General features: G+C 46.0%; 1 long non-coding RNA gene across 1 annotated transcript; it reads right to left on the reverse strand.

Annotated features, from left to right (window-relative positions):
• Positions 1–2,955: 2,955 nt before the first annotated feature.
• Positions 2,956–6,307, reverse strand: LOC123087375 (uncharacterized). The gene is made up of 2 exons (XR_006441320.1): positions 6,004–6,307; positions 2,956–5,632 (listed from the first exon to the last, which is right to left on the reverse strand). It is a non-coding gene; the product is annotated as an uncharacterized lncRNA (long non-coding RNA).
• Positions 6,308–7,279: the final 972 nt, after the last annotated feature.

Here is a 7,279-nt window from a genome sequence, read left to right on the forward strand (position 1 = left end):
GCTCAGAGATCACACCGACAACAAGATGGTGATTCTCAAGTTCCTCCGCGTCGTCACCAGATAGTGCAAGCAACTGGCCTGGTCCATGGAGAGTTTGGTGGATCTCTCCACCATGGCGATCGAGGAGCTGGTAGGGCGGCTGAAGGTCGTCGAGGAGCGCGGCGACGAAGCCGACAACCGTGCTGGCGACGAACTACTGCTCACCAGGGAGCAGTGGGACGCGCAGCTTCAGCGACTCCGACCATGCTGGTGACGTGGATACAGCGACTCCGACCATGCTGGTGACGTGGACTCCCGGAAGAGCACCTCGGGCATACTGTTCCTTCTCGGGAATAGTCCAGTCAGCTGGCAATCGGTGAGGCAGAAGGTTGTCGCTGCATCTTCGTGTGAGGCGGAGTACATAGCGGCAGCTACAACGGCCTGTCAAGGCATTTGGCTTGCTCGCCTTCTTGGCGAGATGCTGAATCAGAACACCGCCCCTGCGCTCATCTTCATCGACAACAAGTCGGCGATTTCGCTCTGCAAGAATCCAGTGCTTCATGACCGCAGCAAGCACATCGATCTGCGCTATCACTTCATACGTGACTGCGTCGAGAAAGGCACGGTGATCGTGGAGTTCATCAGGACTGGTGAGCAGAAGGCGGACATCCTGACCAAGTCACTTGGTCGCGTCCTGTTCCAAGAACTGCGCGACAAAGTCGGGCTCATGGATATCAAGCTCCTTCGACAAGGTTGAGGGGGAGATAATTGGGTCAACCATAGTCTTCGGTTGCATGCACGCATCAGCAGTAGCTTCCTTGGCTTGAAAGGAAGTGGTATTCACCTAGTAGTTTCCTGGTAGTTCACTTAGCATTGCAGGGAAGTTGACTAGTAGTAGACTAGAGCTGTGCATGCAATTACGTAGTAGCTTCCTAGTAGTTTCTAGAAATATGCTTTGCAGGGTAGTGGTAGCAGTCCCGTGAGTGGCATGTAAGTACGTAGGTAATTTCGTGTGTGTGTGTGTGTGTGCGCATTGTGCACGACCAGCCCTATAAAAGGACCCCGGTCCTTCGGTTGTAATAAGGCCATTTTCATTTCTATCTAGCCAAGCCTCAAGTGTAGTACTACTACATATGCGTGTGTGTGTGTGTGTGTGTGTGTGTGTGCAAAGCAGCACTTGCAAGTGTGCTTTGCCCTTCTGCTTGTTGTTTCGGTAGTATACTTGAGTGCAAGTAGTAGTAGGCTAGTACCACATAGCCGCTGCCCTATGTAGTTCATCTCATCCTTGACTTCATCCGATCCTGAGTAGCCAGCTACTCTGTACGTAGTTCGGGCTGACAATTGGCATCAGAGCCTCAGGTTATCCCGAAGCATATGCCGAAAGGAGGCGTCGCCGACGATGGTTCCAAGACCGCCGAGCAAAGCTCGACTGAGGACACCCGTGCGGCGGACGCGCTCGCGCTGTGAGGCAGGCCGGGAGGTGAGCTGGGTGCGCCACGCTCCGTGCGAGACGTGGGCATGTCCAGTACCTCCTTCCCTCTCCTCACGCGGACCAACTATCCCAGTTGGTCCGTCCTGATGAAAGTCATCATGGAGGCGCGGCATATGTGGGAAGCCGTGGAAACCGGCAATGTCGAGTACGAGGAGGACCGGCTGGCGATGGAGGCGATCTTGCGCTCCGTCCTAGAGGAGATGGTGCTCACCCTTGGCGCAAGGAGACGGCCAAGGAAGCATGGGACACCATCAAGACTCTGCGCATCGGCGTGGAGCGCGTACGGGAGTCGAAGGCCCAGACCTTGCGCCTCCAGTACGAGGAGATCCGGTTCAAGGCCGGTGAACAAGTCGACGACTTCGCCTTGCGGCTGCAAGGTCTCGTCAACGAGCTCGTAACGCTCGGAGATCACATCGACAACAAGATGGTGATTCTCAAGTTCCTCCGCGTCGTCCCCAGGCAGTACAAGCAACTAGCCTGGTCCATCGAGAGTTTGGTGGATCTCTCCACCATGACGATCGAGGAGCTAGTAGGGCGGCTGAAGGTCGTCGAGGAGCGCGGCGATGAAGCCGACAACCGTGCTGGCGACATGCTGGCAACGAACTACTGCTCACCAGGGAGCAGTGGGAGGCGCAACTTCAGCAGCGCGGCCGCGACGGCTCTTCCGGCAGTGGGGGAGGCGCCCCCACGGGAAGCAGAGGTCGCGGCAGAGGCGGTGGCCGCGCCCAGAGCGGTGGCGGCAACCGCGGGCGCAATCCAATCCAGGCAGGGCGAGGCAGTACAACAGGAACCCCCCTATAGCAACACATTTTTCCGTATCTAGAAGACCATATATGCGTTGTTAGTGTCTTTACCAACGGTTTAGGATGCGTTGCCTTATCCGGCGTTGCTAGCGCATAATGCAACGCTTATAGGCCCTGTTTGGTTCGGCTGTGGATTTCTAAAAGCAGCTGTGAAAAATCTGTTGTGAAAAAGCAGCTGTGGAAAATCTGATGTGAAAAAGATGTAGGTCATTTGTCAAACAGCTGATACAACTTTTTCAGATTTTGGCCCGCAGCGGAATCAGATTTTGAAAAGCACGTCCTGGGCTGCTTCCGCTTTTGGTTCAGATTTTGGCAGCGGATTTCTGAAATTGGATTCTGCTGGATTCGCTGTTTGGTTCAGATTCTGCTGCGCGGCAGCGGAATCCGTCGATAAAAGCTGAACCAAACAGGGCCATATTATCGTTGGTAAAAGAGACCGTTGCAAGAGTACAACACATAAAACAGACTTGTCCAACACTTCTATGTGTTGGAGGGCTTGGCAACAAAGAATACTTGTCCAACACTTCTATGTGTTGGAGGGCTTGGCAACAAAGAATTTGCAACGCGGTTCATATATAATGTGAATAATATTTTTTTATACATATTGCCAACAATTAAATTAGTGATTTACATAATTGTGATAATTATGAATTTCCAGTAAAGACAAACAAGAGAATATACTCACAAGAGGAAGAAATCATATATTAAATAAAACTGTTGGATTACAATAGTGCATATTACACAAGAAAAATCATCCACATGGGAAGTATAATCTAAATGTTTCTTGACGGCAAAACTTAAATTGAAAGCATCCCTACAACGTAACTAAAACACAATCGAGGAACATCATCCAACAGGAACATCATCCCTACAACTTAACTAAAATTGAAACCATCCATCTTCATCATCATGAACATGAACATCATCATCATCCTTGTAGTATACTTGCCACACACACCAATAGAATCATCCATTTATCTTTTGAATCTACAAACAAAAAAACAAAATGAACTGTTAACACACAATGCATTGACATGATGCAAGTAGTCATAGAGGGAGGATATTACTCACTTACAGAGGTTGAGATGCAAAAACAAATCTACATTACCAAGAGTATTGCAGTTTTTGCGACTCTGTACCCAATCTTCAATTTTCACAAGTGCCATATCAACATGCACTACCCAGAATTCATTAGTAATTTCAGCACCATCAAGTTCAAATTTAGGATCACAACTTACAACTGTAGCAAGAGCTACATGTGTTATGATTTTTTAGGCTCATTAAAAATACTTTTGTTCCTACCTGTTAGAGAAAATCAAAGTTACCATTGGCAGAATCATGTCAAGCAAAATAATTAATAGAAACGCGACATATAACAGAAAAGGTTGAGAGGCCAAGACATGTCGTGCTTGCATCTTCCCCTCTACTATATGGTTATGAATACATCTACAGGTTAATCTCATGATGTGCAACATCTATGAAATTCTATGAAGCCTTTCACTACAAACAAAGTAGTTTTGGTGATGGACGCTGAAAATAATTAAACTTCATATGATAGCTTCAGTGTAGAACACAAAGATAGACATTTTTATTCGAGTAGCAGTATGGTATGATCAACTGCATAATTCTGAGGCACCTACCGGAAGATACTGAAGCAGAATGTTTGGCCATTAATCAAGTAAAAACATATTACTATATCAATACCTGGGACATATTAAGCCAAAAGATAAATTAAATTTACCAAATTAGTGCAAATAAAACATATTAGACAATAAAAAGAAGCTTTGAAGCATAAGATCTATCATAAATGGAGTACTCCCAGTACCGACCCAATGATTTTGCATGAAGTGCAGCATGGACAGCAGGGCGGATCAACCATTAGTTCATCTTTACCACCAACTCCTAATAAAATAGCTAGTATATATCCAGATCAAACTCTAAATAGCACATCTGAGCAGATAAATCAAAGGCAGTGACACTATTAAGAAAAGGAGAAGACACGGCAGAGAAAACAAGACTGTAGTATGTTCGAACAAATAATTAGGATGTCTTGTTTGTAGACTACAAATACAAATCAGATATAGATACGGCGATCTATTTAGTTGGAAGTTGCAGGCATCCAAAAAATAATATTGAATGTGGTCTAATAATTGAACGACACTACAGATGGACCATGCCAATTAAAGTTATATAGAAACAATTGACATTATTTTTCTTTTTCTTTTTGCAATCCATCAGTACATGACCTCATGATGAATCAGAAACATGGAAGTATTTATAAAGTTGCCATATGCTACAATTTTACTTCTCTTTTCCTCATGGTGTGTATTCTTCCTTGTAAAGGAAAAGCACATCAAGAGAATAAAGGAGTGACACTACGGATGTAGGCAAGCATGGTATAAAGCGGAAGCACGAACCACAAAAGAAGTGTCTAGAATTTGGCAAACCAGCAGACAGAACCGTGTAGGTATATGTTGTTAATAATAGGAGAAGGGGTCATCAATCAAATTCCAATAGCCAAGTGAATAAATGGAAAACATCCATGGTTTTCTATTCCTGGAACACAATCTAGTTCAGCTATCATTAAAAAATACAGAAGTCAGATAAGTTGTAATAGGTGTGGAATTTTATCTAACATGTCACTTGACTAAATAAGTACTACTCGTCTCAGCATAGTTTTATAAGATTTGTTTCTCTTCTACTGTATTTAGGGGTTACACAGTAAACAATTTATGTTCATAAATCATATGTAAATCGCAAGATCTGCTTGCATAAAAAAATTGATATGACACGCAGCTCACATAAGCATCTTTTAAATGGCAAGCATAGCTCGTTGTAGATGTACTCAGTAATATTTTTCAGAGTTTTGTGACAAGCAACAGTAATTGATCAACAGATTACCTTCCTTACGCTCTTGAACTCCAACTATAGTGGGGAGAAAGCCTTATGCGGCTGAGTGTTAATGTCACTAGATGCTGATGGATGATCATGCGGAGAACTGTGGATCAGAAGCCCTCAGATCCAACAAGTACTCGGCTTTGCCATGCTCTGCACCGATGTCCTTCTCCCCCAGCGTCCCAGCGGCCTAGTTGACCGAGCTGCATAAAGCTGTCAAGTTGCTCCTCAGTTGTAGTAGCAGAGAACACAGAGATCTAAATGGTCTTTTGAGCGAATGAAATATGTAAACAAATTACTGAATTGTGACTCAAATAAAAGAGAGGGAGAAAGTTTTGGGGTCATGTCCATTGCAACATATCCAGTGCTTGAGTGCCATTGCATTTCTCTGCACCGAGTGGAGGTAACCTGCTTTGAAGTCTCGGAAACAAATATGACCATATGACGGTGTGAATGATCAGGCCTACAACATAAGCAAGTGGCACCGTAAGCAGAAAGTGAAACATTGAATAATCAACATCAACCACGAGAATAAGACAACAAGCCCTATTATACAATCAGTCAATCACATAATCAACAACAGGAACCAACGACTGCACAATCAAGTTCACTTCCATGGACTGGTGACAACCTCCTAAGCCACAACTAGAATCAATTCAATCACAGAAAGAGGATTTAGCTGGAAGCTCCCCTCCACACCAACCAGCTGTAATTCAGTCTGTCGTTCATTATCAGGGATTGGCAAGTCGTAAGTACCAATCCCCAACTAGATTGAAGTGAAACAGAGCATGATGGGGCCAACAAAATTGGGACAAGAGAAGCGGCCCGGCTCACCGCGGCAGGCGCGATCGCGAGGGTGGTTGTAGCTGCAGCTCTTCCCGTAGCCGCAGGCCCCCGTGCGGAGGTAGTAGACGCAGTTGGTCGCAGGGGAGCGATGACGAGGGGCGGCGCGCCGGGATGCAGGGTATCAGGGGAGTGGTGACGAGCGACGGTGCGCCGGGATGGAGGGTCGCAGGAGAGTGGTGACTGGTGAGGGGCGGCGTGCCGGGACGGAGGATCTCAGGCGAGCGGTGAGGAGCGCGCTCCGGGATGCAGGGTAGGTCGAGGGGAGGCGGCCGGCGAGGGGGCCTATAGGCTCGAGAGGAATAAGGGATGCTGGGGACAGGGAACGATCTAGGTTAATCATGACAACCAGCTTGGGCCGGGCTAGAGATATGTGTTGGGCTTTTGTTCGAGTTTGGCCGGTCACACAATAGGTCATGAGCTGCAAGCCTGCAACAGATATGGTACAATGCTTGTATGCGTATCTTTTTCGATAAAAGGCGCTTTTATTATCTCAAAATGTAGCATCAAAGTGATACAAAGCATTAAGAGTATCACCCGACCTCTGCATAACTAAGATGCACACAGCCAAACACCAGTAGTCTGATAAACAGAAAGATAAAAGACCGACAATTCGGCAACAGTAGAGTCCATAGACCGACACTATGCCTATGTCGAAAAAGATGATGGACCGAGCCGGAGATTATGCTGCCATCCATGTTGGGTAAAACCTCTGTAGCCACCTGCTCCAACAGCGTACACACCGCCTTGAATAGCGGTTGGTACTCCGCTCGTTGTAGCGTACACCACGTACGAAGCGAGTGCGTACAACGGAAAATAACCTGCAAAGGAGAAACAGTTTTGTCAATTAAAACAACATCATTTCTACATAGCCAAAGCGACCATAGTAAGGCATACGCTCCCACCCTTATTAGTGTTTTGTATGCATTTGAAATACCGTCCAGTCAATGACCAAAAATATTGGCAACACTTGTGGGCGGATACAAATTTGACACTATTTGGATGGCTGACCACGTAGAACACGCAAACTTACAGTGAAAAAAGAGGTGTTTAATTGTCTCGTCATGAGTACAAAAACAACACTTCTTACTTCCCGACCAGTTGCGTCGTGCAAGGTTGTCTTTTGTTAGCACAACTCCCCTACGGAGATACCACATGAATATTTTAACTTTAAGTGGTACCTTCGCTTTCCAAATTTTTTGGTTATTACTCACCGGTACCTCAGAATGCGTGAGTGCACGATACATAGAGTCTACTGTGAAAAACC

This window comes from Triticum aestivum, chromosome 4A, assembly GCF_018294505.1.
Source record: "Triticum aestivum cultivar Chinese Spring chromosome 4A, IWGSC CS RefSeq v2.1, whole genome shotgun sequence".
Classification (NCBI taxonomy): Eukaryota; Viridiplantae; Streptophyta; class Magnoliopsida; order Poales; family Poaceae; genus Triticum; species Triticum aestivum.